Genomic DNA, 13,883 nt, shown 5'->3' with positions numbered 1-13,883 from the left:
AGCCAAGAGGAGTCGCCTCGACTGAGGGACTCGGCGAGTATTTAAAGAAACAATGGGGCACTGACCCTAAACGTTTCTGAGAAAGAAAAAGCCTAAGGAGTCGCCTCGACTGAGGGACTCGGCGAGAAAGAGTTAGGAAACAAGGGCCCAGACCCTTAGTCGTTTCCGTGAAAAAGCCAAGAGGAGTCGCCTCGACTGAGGGACTCGGCGAGTATTTAAAGAAACAACGGGGCACAGACCCTAAACGTTTCTGAGAAAGAAAAAGCCTAAGGAGTCGCCTCGACTGAGGGACTCGGCGAGAAAGAGTTAGGAAACAAGGGCCCAGACCCTTAGTCGTTTCCGTGAAAAAGCCAAGAGGAGTCGCCTCGACTGAGGGACTCGGCGAGTATTTAAAGAAACAACGGGGCACTGACCCTAAACGTTTCTGAGAAAGAAAAAGCCTAAGGAGTCGCCTCGACTGAGGGACTCGGCGAGAAAGAGTTAGGAAACAAGGGCCCAGACCCTTAGTCGTTTCCGTGAAAAAGCCAAGAGGAGTCGCCTCGACTGAGGGACTCGGCGAGTATTTAAAGAAACAACGGGGCACTGACCCATAACGTTTCTGAGAAAGAAAAAGCCTAAGGAGTCGCCTCGACTGAGGGACTCGGCGAGAAAGAGTTAGGAAACAAGGGCCCAGACCCTTAGTCGTTTCCGTGAAAAAGCCAAGAGGAGTCACCTCGACTGAGGGACTCGGCGAGTATTTAAAGAAACAACGGGGCACTGACCCTAAACGTTTCTGAGAAAGAAAAAGCCTAAGGAGTCGCCTCGACTGAGGGACTCGGCGAGAAAGAGTTAGGAAACAAGGGCCCAGACCCTTAGTCATTTCCGTGAAAAAGCCAAGAGGAGTCGCCTCGACTGAGGGACTCGGCGAGTATTTAAAGAAACAACGGGGCACTGACCCTAAACGTTTCTGAGAAAGAAAAAGCCTAAGGAGTCACCTTGACTGAGGGACTCGGCGAGAAAGAGTTGGGAAACAAGGGCCCAGACCCTTAGTCGTTTCCGTGAAAAAGCCAAGAGGAGTCGCCTCGACTGAGGGACTCGGCGAGTATTTAAAGAAACAACGGGGCACTGACCCTAAACGTTTCTGAGAAAGAAAAATCCTAAGGAGTCGCCTCGACTGAGGGACTCGACGAGAAAGAGTTAGGAAACAAGGGCCCAGACCCTTAGTCGTTTCCGTGAAAAAGCCAAGAGGAGTCGCCTCGACTGAGGGACTCGGCGAGTCTTTAAAGAAACAACGGGGCACTGACCCTAAAACGTTTCTGAGAAAGAAAAAGCCTAAGGAGTCGCCTCGACTGAGGGACTCGGCGAGAAAGAGTTAGGAAACAAGGGGCCAGACCCTTAGTCGTTTCCGTGAAAAAGCCATGAAGAATCGCCTCGACTGAGGGACTCGGTGAGCAGTTAAAGAAGCAAGGTTAAAGAAAAAGTGTCGAGCCCAAGATAGTACGCAAAGGAAGAGAAAACCGGAATTTTATTAAAGTTAAAAAAGGCCCGAGAAGGAGGCCAGCCTTTACAAAAGGGACTATCCCAAAAGAATAGCCCTAAACTACTGGGGAGGGGGTGTCAACATCAATCCCCTCGACTTGAGCCCCTGCCGTTGGTCCAGTCAGGGGAACAGAAGAAGGGTCCTCAGCCTGAAGAGAGGACTCGGCGAGCTCAGGAGGTGTTGCTGAAGGAAGAGTCGCCGGATCAGAGGCTGCCGGAAGAGCGGCCGGGTCCACAGCTGCCGGCGGTCCTTCAGTCGCCGGAAGAGCATCTATCACGGGCTTGAGGCCCCAGCCCTCGGGAGTGAAAGAGGAGTCGCGGACCAACAAGGCAGGGTGGATTTCTGTTTGCGCCTCGCGAAAGCCGAGGCGATAGTCACGCTCGCCCAAGTCCAGGAGGAACTCGTCACCATCCGGCGTCGACAGCCACTCCTTAGCAATTTCTTTCTGGCGAGCCTCTATCGCCGCCTTCACCTCCGCCTCGAAGGCGCCCGACTTCTTGTACTCCTCAACAGAGGTCGCAGCAATCGTCGCCACCTTGTCCCGCTCCTCCTCCCACTGACGGGTGACCCTCAGCATCTCGGAATTGTGCACCTCCACCACCTTGAGGTGCTTCGCCTGCTCTTCCAGAAAGGCCTCCTCTATCTGGCGTAGCTTGAGGGTCATAGACCGCATCTCAGCCCTATAGTTCTGCAGCCGCTTGCTCATCTCCATCTGGAAGGTGAGGTTCTGCGAAACGGCCACAAGTCAGATAATAAAAGGAAAGAAGAATGAGAAGAATTAAGTCGGGAACACTTACACGGTACGACTGACGCAGCGAGGCCTCGATAATGTACTCATCCCCCAGAGCGTGAGTCGCCGACACATCCTTAGGTAGAAGGACGTTAACACACCACTTGCGGACGGGGGAGGCACCCATCCAGATCTGGGCATCCTCCTCTACCTCATGGCACAGCCGGATCCTTTTCGGAGCCGGCTCATCAGTTTGACCGGTCGGGCGCTTTGAGCCCGGACTCTCTGTCTGAGGAGGAGGCGGCTGCCGAGTGGGCGACACGACGGGCGAAGGAGTCAAATCCACCACATTACGAGGTAGTGGGGGAGTCGACCTGGGGGCAGGAGACGGTTGGGAGGATGAAGTAGCAGCAGTGCCAGAAGTGCGCTGGGTCAGCCGACGCCTCATCTTTTCGGCTCTATCCGCCATCACTGGAGTCGGTTCAGCCGCTTCATCGGAGCTGGAGGAGTCGGAGTCGTATGGACCTGCGAAAGGAAGGAAAAGTCATGAAGTGTTTCGAGTCGGAATGTGACAAGATAAGAAAAGAAGAGGAACGAGGGGTAACGAAGACTACCTACGGTGGCCGCACCCTCCGGCAGCAAGCCACGCTTAGCCATGGCCCGGACTCGGGACCAGTACTTGACGGAGTACGGCCCAAAGCCCTTCAAGAACTCGCCGCCCAGGACCGCATCATCGGAAGGGACGGCACGCCGAGAGCAAGGCTTGAATAGAGCGGCCGGCCACAAGGTCGGAAAGGTGAAGGAAGAAAAAGCGGGGCGGACGAAGAAGTAGAGAAGCTTCCAGTCCTTAATGGAATCGGACAGCCCCTCGAAAAGCTGTCGCCCCGGGCGAGCGGCAACTTGAACAAAGCCCGGCGAGTGCGAGCCGACCTTGTTCACGGTGAAAAGATACCGGAACAGGTCTAGATCCGGCTCGCACAACCACCAGTAGCAGAGGTTGATGAAGCAGGTGAGGAGTCGGTGAGAATTGGGCACTAATTAGCCCGGAACTAAGTTATAATGGCGGTAAAAAAGGGAAAGGAAAGGACACGGAGGAACTCGGAAGCCAAAGGCAACCGAGGGCAGGTGAATGCCGACACAACCCTCGGGGGGGTCGTAAATTTGCCGGTCCTCCGGGGCGAGGACTACGGCTGAAGGCCCAAGAAGGTATTGAGCCATTTCCAGGTCCACCGCATTAACAACGGACGGTGGCCCGGAAGGCCGGACGATGGAATCGAACTTGCCCCGCGGCCGTCCGACGCCACCCGGCAGAGCCGCCACCGTCGTCAAAGGAGCGGGGCTCAACGGAGTAACCGCCCCCGAAGAAGAGGGGGTCGGAGGAAGAGAAGACGTCGATGGAACGTCCGCCGGAAGTTCCATACGACGAAGAGAAGACGTCGATGGAACGTCCGCCGGGAGTTCCATACGACGGGGAGGAGAAGAAGAAGACGAAGAAGGAGAAGAAGAAGAGGGAGAGGTCGCCTCCGGGTTATCAACCGAGTAACGACGTGAAGAAGAAGAATGCGAGGAAGAAGACATTACCTAAGTCAGGAGGGAGATCGGAGGAACTACAGAGTGGCCGAAGAAGCTCAAAGTTGAAGTTGAAAGGAAAGACTAGAGAAGAAGAATGGAAAGAGAGACGAAATGGCTATTTAAAGGGGAGGAATTTCACAGGACGGCCACGTGCCACCTTCTCGTTGGAGGAAGTGGAGGTGACGGGATGTGAAGGGACGCCGCATTTAATGCCTCGAAAGGCGGGGCGACCTCAAACGGAGGTTCTCACAACGAGATGCGAATCGGATTTCGTTTTTACAGAGCGAGATTTCTGGCCTGAAGCAAGGAGGTTTGTCGGTCAACGACTATTACACTAAATGCCGCACTCTTTGGGAGGAGATGAATGCTCTTAGGCCCCTCCCAATCTGCAAGTGTATACCAAGGTGCTCCTGTGATCTAGTGGATCAGATTCGAGAGGATCGAGAAATCGATCAAGTCATCAGGTTTCTACAAGGATTGGACGAAGAGTACAATTCCTTGAAATCGGGAGTTCTCGTGCTCGATCCACTCCCAGAGATGCACAAAGTTCTCGTGATGTCTGAGAAATTCGAGAGACAACTTAATCTCACCAATCTAAACAGCCTGGGAAGGGATATGACTCAAGCTAACGCTGTACAGATTGACCAAGGCAGTTCTGATGAGACAACTGCTGCTGCCTTCAACTTCTCGAATGGTAAGAAATTCGCAAACTCAGGAGGAACCAAGGCTAAATGTAGTTTTTGTGGAATGAATGGGCATACCATCGAGAAGTGCTACAAGAAGCACGGGTACCCTCCCGGTTGGGTACAAGGTTATAAATCTAAGGGAAAACAGTATGCTACCAATGCAGTAGCTACTCAGACTGATCAGACTTTCACTCCTCAACAAGTTCAAGGTCTGATCTCCCTTCTAGATCGAATGGGGCATAATCAACAATCTACCAATGTTGCTGTGTCCTTAGTCCCAAGGTTCAATAAAACCAACAACATCGGTGATGAAGGCAAGTACTTTCTTACACAAATTAATTCTGCTTATTTGACCTCTTCTACTTGGATTGTTGATTCGGGAGCTACTGACCACATCATATGTTCTCTTGATTTGTTTGATGAATTTTATATTGTGAATGGTGCCATGGTTAATCTACCCAATGGGGACTGTGTTGCTGTTAGACATATGGGGAATATAAAATTGAATGACAGTTTATGGCTAAAGGATGCCTTACGACGGCACGTCTGCCCTAGGCTAGGGTCGAACGTCAGTGACCCGTCAGGTACTAGCATAATCTCCGTGATAGGCATACACTTTATTGAAAGGTGCACCCTCCAACCAAAGGTTGTGTTGGACCTCCTTGGGCCCGAAAACCCTAAAACCATCAATCAATTAATAAATTTTAATTAATTTATATTTTACATTTACTTACCAAATAAGTTTTACTACAAAAGTTTGAGCGGGAAAATGAAATAGGAGGATTTTGTTATATATATATATATATATATATATATATATATATATATATATATATATATATATATATATATATATATATATATATATATAATTTACAGTAATTTAAATATCTAAAATATTTAAATAAATTTAAAATTTTAATATAAAATATTAATATTGGACACCTTTTTTTTGCGCACCGCGTATAAGAAATACTAGTGTTAAAAATATAATTGAATTCCTTCATATGTAGACTAGCCAATGATCAAGAGTCTCAAAGTAATTAAACTAAGATAGTGTTGAATTTATTTAATAAGATATTTGTGAGTACATGATTAAATTTTTAAGATAATTTTAAATAGTACAAAATTTTCCTCAATGCAAATGTTTTAACATATCAAAATTTTTAGTGTGTTGATCAATGACACACAAGTGTGTTGATCATTGCCAGCAATCTCTTCAATTAGTTTCTCAACTATGGTTTCTTCTATAATAACATATCAAAATTCTTAGTCAAACAATATTTAAGGAAAAAAAAAATCCTACACAAGTTTCTCCAAATATATTGCCCCATTTTCCCATTTTTTTTGGGAAACCAGATATGTCTTTATTATGTTGAATTTAAGGTATAAATATATTCAGTTCTATTTATTTGTACGTTAATGAATTATTTGATCAAGATGAAAACGAACAAAAGGGTTGAAATTAGGTAAAAATAACCAAATGAGGTCCCACCGAGATTTGAACTCGGGTTACTTGATTCAGAGTCTAATGTCCTAACCACTAGACCATGGGACCACTCTAATGTTGAAAATAATCTAAAATTAAAAGTATTAAAGGAAAAAAACAAATAAAAAGTTAGAGATGGATTCCAAACGTAAGAACTGAAGGTCCCACCGAGATTTGAACTCGGGTTACTGGATTCAGAGTCCAATGTCCTAACCACTAGACCATGGGACCTTCCTGATGTCTAAAATACTCCAAATAAACTAATACTTTACATATTGAAAGAATTGAAAATACTACTCTCTATCCCATTTTATCTATCCTACTTACTATTCATTAGTCAAACCAACTCTTTCTTCTTTGTTTATTTTCCTTAGTATTTTTTACTTATTTTTAAATTTAATTTTTTGTGCTCAATAGTACTTTTAGTGTTGTTTCTAAATATATAAATTTTGTATACTAATACTATACTTAATATTATGAAAAATTGAGTTAAAAATAACTCCAGTCAAGCCTCATTAACCGAACCAGACACATAAAATGGGATGGAGGGAGTATTTATTTGCACTTTTTTTTCAACTTTTGCAAACATTATTGATGGTTTTAGGGTTTTCGGGCCCAAGGAGGTCCAGCACAACCTTTGGCTGGTGGGTGCACCTTTCAATGAAATGTATGTCTATTTCGAAGATTATGCAAGTACTCGGAACTTTTTGGTATTCTCCCTCTTTGGGTGTTCAATTGTCCCTCCCTTTTACAGGAATGGAGGAGCCTTTATATAGTGGCTCCTCCTCTACCGACTTGAAGGCCTTTGATGGCCGACTTCATGGCTAATTAAGATACGGAGCCGTTGGACGTCATTACTCGGTCGACCAACGGCTCTCCCAGGCTTGTAACGGCCTGACCGTGTCCGGCTTTCAATGACTCAACGGCTCCCTCTTTAAACGAGCCTCTTCAATGCTCTCAACGGCTCCTTGAGCCGAGTTCTTTCCTGGGCTTGGGCCTCGGTCGACTCCTTGTCTCGGCCTAAGCTCCTACTGGACTCCTCTTGGCAGCTCGGAACTGGGCCCCATGCTTGGGCCTGGGCCGACTCCCGGACTCGGCCCATTTGCTCTTCAGGCTCCTCTCGACGCTGGCCCACTTATCCTATCTATTTTCTTTGGGCCCCTATACCTTGGGCCGGGGTCCTCACCCCATCAACTAGTCCCTCACTTTTCCACACCCGGTCCGCTAGCCTGGGTTTGGAAAAGTAGCAACTGTTCGTCCCTCCCAATCATCGTATCTTCGTCTTAAATATCTTTTGGTAACGTCCGGATCCTCAGCCATCTCCTCCGGATCTCGCGGGGCCGTTTGGATTCTTCCGTCTAAACTTGGCCCCTATAAATGGCGTCCTTCCTTTTCTTTCACCTTCTCAAGTCTATCATGGGTCGTTCTCCTCTGAAAGGAAAACGGATTGACTTCGGGTCTCCTTGGCGTCCGCTGCCCTCCAAGCGGACTCGGCCTGAACGAGAACACGGGAAGAAGACTCCTCGCCCAGCCCCTCAGAGGTCTCCTGCCGGCGCTATGTCCTCAGCTTCTCAGCCGCCGACTCCTTCTCGACGCGAGGTCACTCCGCCATCACGCCATCCGCCTACTCCCACGACTGCCCGAGTGACTTCCCAAGATGGGTCCTTTGTTGAGGTGGCGGTTCCAGAGCAACTTACTTTCAGAATGACCTTCTCGATTCCGCTGGACGACCTGGACGGGCCGGTTACGGGCCTGATGAATGATGAGGACTACGCCCGCTACCTGGAGGTGTATCCGGATGACAAGGAGCCGATTGCGCCGCCACTCATGCCAACTTTCTGGGACTCGTTCTGCCCATCCCCACCTGGACCATCGGGGGGGTTCTTTGGGGGCGACTCCTCCTCGCCTGGCGAGTGATCGTATGTACCGGAGTCGGCCATAGTTCGGAGGGATTTCTTTTAGGAGCATTTTCATATTTCTCATTGTAATAAGCTCCTTGCCATTTGTATCCTCCTTTTTGCAATAATAATAAATGCTATCCTTGCCTTATGTTTTGTCGTGTTCTATTACGTACTCATCTGGACGACTGGTCAAGGGGTCGGTCACGTCATCGAAATCTTTTCGGTCTGACACCTGCAAGATTCCCCATATCCTGGGCGAATCCACTTTTTCCTGCATTGGCGTGCGAATCTCTCTCTTCTCGAGCGGATCTGATGGAACTAATCTCTGACAGAGATTCGCGTCATCCGTCTAATCCGGCTCAGTTATGTCAGTTATAATCTCCTCTGCGATCATCGCCTAGGTATTTGCCTTTGCTGGGCTATATAAAGGCCCTTCACAATTGATGCAAATCGCAACATTCTCCACTTCGCGAAGATACGGCGCTATGAGTTATAGGGACGGTGATCGCCGCTGGTCCATTCGTAACAAGGAGCATGCTCGTCTGGAGCAACTGAGGCAGAAAAGGTTGGCTAACGGAGGTCGTTTAGTGGGCGACTCGGCCTCCGACCCCATCGTGGTGCTTCCAAACATGCTGGACCTGATGTGCAGGGAACCCATTGACGTGGAGACGGAATCTGGGGTGGAGATGGAGCCGGTGGTGGAAGATCCCGAACCAATGGTGGAAGAGAAGTGGGAGGCTCCTCCCCTCTTCGGTGTGGCCATGTCGCCGAGCGCTCTGGAGAGGCCTTTGCAAATGATCGATGACGGGAAGCCCGCCGTGTATCTGGACGAAATGCCTGAGCCTGAGCCGAGTCCTCTGCCTTTCCGCTCTCAGTACCTCCTGGAAGGCCCTCCGACCGCTAGTCCGTCGACAAAGAAAGAAGTCAAGCCTAGACTCGTTTTTTCTCTTGTAATTTGCATCGGCCGAGTGCTGGGCCTTGTAATCTTCGTACTAATTAAATAAATTGTGTGTTTTTCTGTCCGACCCCACATCTTCTTAGTATTTTGTCGTCCGACCTCTAGTCTATGGGACTGATTCCTAGCCTTGCTATGGCGAGACCCTCCTGGTGAGGGAGTCGCCGAGTCTGATTGCCGACCTGGTTACGGGAGTCTCTTCGTGAACTCGGCTGATATCATTCGATGAGCCGGGTTCTACCGGGTCATTCTAGAAGCTTCCAGCTCGTATCACATGGGCCCAGAGGCCATGGCCCACTACGGGCTTCTGGCTTAGCAGGCCGGGTCACTTGACGTTCGACCTTAGCCTAGGACAGACGCGCCGTCTGTGGGCTAACCCTAGGCCTGAACCGTCGCCCCGCCTTTTGAGGCATTAAATGCGGCGTCCCTTCACGTCTCATCACCTCCTCTTCCTCCAACGAGAAGGTGGCACGTGGTCGTCCTTTGAAATTCCTCCCCTTTAAATAGCCATTTCGTCTCTCCTTCCCTTTTCTTCTCCAGTCTTTCTTCTCAGCTTCAACTTTGAGCTTCTCCAGCCACTCAATATTTCCTCCGATCTCTCTCCTGACTTAGGTAATGTCTTCTTCCTCACATTCTTCTTCTTCTCGTCGTTACTCGGTCGATAACCTTGAGACGACCTCTCCCTCTTCGTCTTCTCCTTCTTCGTCTTCTTCTTCTCCTCCCCGTCATATGGAACTTCCGGCGGACATTCCATCGACGTCCTCTCTTCGTCGTATGGAATTTCCGGCGGACGTTCCATCGACATCTTCTCTTCCACCGACCCCCTCTTCTTCGGGGGCGGTTACTCCGCTGAGCCCCGCTCCTCTAACGACGGTGGCGGCTCTGCCGGGTGGCGTCGGACGGTCGCGGGGCAAGTTCGATTCCATCGTCCGCCCTTCCGGGTCACCCTCCGTTGTCAATGCGGTGGACCTGGAAATGGCCCGATACCTTCTTGGGCCTTCTGCCGTAGTCCTCGCCCCGGAGGGCCGGCAAATTTACGACCCCCCCGAGGGTTATGTCGGTATTCATTTACACTCGGTTGCTTTTGGCTTCCGGGTTCCCCCATGTCCTTTTCTTTCCCTTTTTTACCGCCATTACAACTTAGTTCCGGGCCAACTAGTGCCCAATTCTCACTGACTCCTCACTTGCTTCGTCAACCTCTGCCATTGGTGGTTGTGCGAGCCTGACCTAGACCTGTTCCGGTATCTTTTTACCGTGAACAAGGTCGGCTCGCACTCGCCGGGCTTCGTTCAAGTCGCCGCTCGCCCGGGGCGGCAGCTTTTCGAGGGGCTGTCCGATTCCATTAAGGACTGGAAACTCCTCTATTTATTCGTCCGCCCTGCTTTTTCTTCCTTCACTTTTCCGACCTTGTGGCCGGCCGCTCTATTCAAGCCTTGCTCTCGACGTGTCGTTCCTTCTGATGATGCGGTCCTGGGCGGCGAGTTCTTGAAGGGCTTTGGGCCGTACTCTGTCAAGTACTGGTCCCGAGTCCGGGCCATGGCTAAGCGTGGCTTGCTACCGGAGGGTGCGACCACCGTAGGTAGTCCTCGTTACCCCTCGTTCCTCTTCTTTTCTTATCTTGCCATATTCCGACTCGGAATACTCCATGGTTTTTCTCCCCTTTCCGCAGGTCCGTACGATTCCGACTCCTCCAGCTCCGACGAAGCGGTTGAGCTGACTCCCGAGATGGCGGATAGAGCCGAAAAGATGAGGCGTCGGCTGACCCAGCGCACTTCCGGCACTGCTGCTGCCTCTTCATCTCAACCGTCTCCTGCTCCCAGGCCGACTCCTCCACCACCTCGAAATGTGGTGGATTTGACTCCGTCGCCAGTGGTGTCGCCCACTCGGCAGCCTCCTCCTCCTCAGACAGAGAGCCCCAGCTCTAAGCGCCCGGCCGGTCAAACTGATGAGCCGGCTCCAAAAAGAATCCGGCTATGCCATGAGGTAGAGGAGGATGCCCAGATCTGGATGGGCACCTCCTCCGTCCGTAAGTGGTGTGCTAACGTCCTCCTGCCTAAGGACGTGGAGGCGACTCATGCTCTAGGGGACGCGTACATCATCGAGGCCTCGCTGCGCCAGTCGTACCGCGTAAGTGTTTCCCATCTAATTCCTCTCATTCGTTCTTTCCTTTTATTATCTCACTCGTGGTCATTTCGCAGAACCTCACCTTCCAAATGGAGATGAGTAAGCGGCTGCAGAACTACCGGGCCGAAATGCGGTCTATGGTCCTCAAGCTGCGCCAGACGGAGGAGGCCTTTTTGGAAGAGCAGGCGAAGCACCTCAAAGCGGTGGAGGTGCACAATTCCGAGATGCTGAGGGTCACCCGTCAGTGGGAGGAAGAGCGGGACAAGGTGGCGACGATTGCTGCGACCTCTGTCGAAGAATACAAGAAGTCGGCTGCCTTCGAGGCGGAGGTGAAGGCGGCGATAGAGGCTCGCCAGAAAGAAATTGCTAAGGAGTGGCTGTCGACGCCGGATGGTGACGAGTTCCTCCTGGACTTGGGCGAGCGTGACTATCGCCTCGGCTTTCGCGAGGCGCAGACAGAGATCCATTCTGCCCTGCTGGTCCGGGACTCCTCTTTCACTCCCGAGAGCTGGGGCCTCAAGCCCGTAATAGACGCTCTTCCGGCGGCTGAAGGACAGTCGGCGACCGTGAACTCGGCGGCTCTTCCGGCAGCCTCTGATCCGACGGCTCTTCCCTCAGCAACACCTCCTGAGCTCGCTGAGTCCTCTCTTCAGGCCGAGGACCCTTCTTCTGTTCCCCTGGCTGGACCAACGGCAGGGGCTCAAGTCGAAGGGTTTGACGTTGACACCCCCTCCCCAGTAGTTTAGGGCTATCCTGTTTGGGATAGTCCCTTTTGTAAAGGCTGGCCTCCTTTTCGGGCCTTTTTTAATAGAATTACCATTTTCTCTTCTCTTTCGTATTATCTTGAGCTTGAGGCTTTCTCTTCAACCCTGTTTCCTTAACTGCTCGTCGAGTCCCTCGGTCGAGGTGATTCCTTATGAATTTTTCACGAGAGCGACTAAGGGTCCCGGCCCATGTTTTCTAACTTCTTCTCGCCGAGTCCCTCGGACGAGGCGACTCCTTAGGCTTTTATTTTCTTAGAAACGTTTCAGGGTCAGTGCCCCATTGTTTCTATATATACTCGCCGAGTCCCTCAGTCGAGGCGACTCCTCTTGGCTTTTTCACGGAAACGACTAAGGGTCTGGGCCCTTGTTTCCTAACTCTTTCTCGCCGAGTCCCTCAGTCGAGGCGACTCCTTAGGCTTTTACTTTCTTAGAAACGTTTTAGGGTCAATGCCCCATTGTTTCTTTATATACTCGCCGAGTCCCTCAGTCGAGGCGACTCCTCATGGCTTTTTCACGGAAACGACTAAGGGTCTGGGCCCTTGTTTCATAACTCTTTCTCGCCGAGTCCCTCAGTCGAGGCGACTCCTTAGGCTTTTTCTTTCTCAGAAACGTTTAGGGTCTGTGCCCCGTTGTTTCTTTAAATACTCGCCGAGTCCCTCAGTCGAGGCGACTCCTCTTGGCTTTTTCACGGAAACGACTAAGGGTCTGGGCCCTTGTTTCCTAACTCTTTCTCGCCGAGTCCCTCAGTCGAGGCGACTCCTTAGGCTTTTTCTTTCTCAGAAACGTTTAGGGTCAGTGCCCCATTGTTTCTTTAAATACTCGCCGAGTCCCTCAGTCGAGGCGACTCCTCTTGGCTTTTTCACGGAAACGACTAAGGGTCTGGGCCCTTGTTTCCTAACTCTTTTTCGCCGAGTCCCTCAGTCGAGGCGACTCCTCTTGGCTTTTTCACGGAAACGACTAAGGGTCTGGGCCCTTGTTTCCTAACTCTTTCTCGCCGAGTCCCTCAGTCGAGGCGACTCCTTAGGCTTTTACTTTCTTAGAAACGTTGTAGGGTCAATGCCCCATTGTTTCTTTATATACTCGCCGAGTTCCTCAGTCGAGGCGACTCCTCTTGGCTTTTTCACGGAAACGACTAAGGGTCTGGGCCCTTGTTTCCTAACTCTTTCTCGCCGAGTCCCTCAGTCGAGGTAACTCCTTAGGCTTTTACTTTCTTAGAAACGTTGTAGGGTCAGTGCCCCATTGTTTCTTTATATACTCGCCGAGTCCCTCAGTCGAGGCGACTCCTCTTGGCTTTTTCACGGAAATGACTAAGGGTCTGGGCCCTTGTTTCCTAACTCTTTCTCGCCGAGTCCCTCAGTCGAGGCGACTCCTTAGGCTTTTACTTTCTTAGAAACGTTGTAGGGTCAGTGCCCCATTGTTTCTTTATATACTCGCCGAGTTCCTCAGTCGAGGCGACTCCTCTTGGCTTTTTCACGGAAACGACTAAGGGTGTGGGCCCTTGTTTCCTAACTCTTTCTCGCCGAGTCCCTCAGTCGAGGCGACTCCTTAGGCTTTTACTTTCTTAGAAACGTTGTAGGGTCAGTGCCCCATTGTTTCTTTATATACTCGCCGAGTCCCTCAGTCGAGGCGACTCCTCTTGGCTTTTTCACGGAAACGACTAAGGGTCTGGGCCCTTGTTTCCTAACTCTTTCTCGCCGAGTCCCTCAGTCGAGGCGACTCCTTAGGCTTTTACTTTCTTAGAAACGTTGTAGGGTCAGTGCCCCATTGTTTCTTTATATACTCGCCGAGTTCCTCAGTCGAGGCGACTCCTCTTGGCTTTTTCACGGAAACGACTAAGGGTGTGGGCCCTTGTTTCCTAACTCTTTCCGCCGAGTCCCTCAGTCGAGGCGACTCTTTAGGCTTTTACTTTCTTAGAAGCGTTTTAGGGTCAGTGCCCCATTGTTTCTTTATATACTCGCCGAATCCCTGGAATGGTCAACCGTAACTCGTACTTTTATTCAAGTCTTTCAGGACCCGCGGGCCCATACATGCTTTGTCCCTTTCTATTGATAAAACTTCTTCAGGTGGATGACGTTCCAAATTCGATCCACGGGCTTACCCTCCATGGTTTCTAGTTTGTAGGTCCCCGCTTGGACAACCGCGG

At 50.5% G+C, this 13,883-nt stretch overlaps 2 non-coding genes across 2 annotated transcripts; both read right to left on the bottom strand.

Moving 5' to 3' along the window:
- Positions 1-5,993: 5,993 nt before the first annotated feature.
- On the bottom strand, positions 5,994-6,065 carry TRNAQ-CUG. The gene has a single exon. It is a non-coding gene; the product is annotated as a tRNA-Gln (tRNA).
- Positions 6,066-6,155: 90 nt separating this feature from the next.
- On the bottom strand, positions 6,156-6,227 carry TRNAQ-CUG. The gene has a single exon. It is a non-coding gene; the product is annotated as a tRNA-Gln (tRNA).
- Positions 6,228-13,883: the final 7,656 nt, after the last annotated feature.

The sequence above is a fragment of the Ipomoea nil genome, unplaced genomic scaffold, assembly GCF_001879475.1.
Source record: "Ipomoea nil cultivar Tokyo-kokei standard unplaced genomic scaffold, Asagao_1.1 scaffold2782, whole genome shotgun sequence".
NCBI lineage: Eukaryota > Viridiplantae > Streptophyta > Magnoliopsida > Solanales > Convolvulaceae > Ipomoea > Ipomoea nil.
The sequence above is the reverse complement of the archived record's forward strand: the minus strand, read 5'-3'. Positions and strand labels throughout refer to the sequence as shown.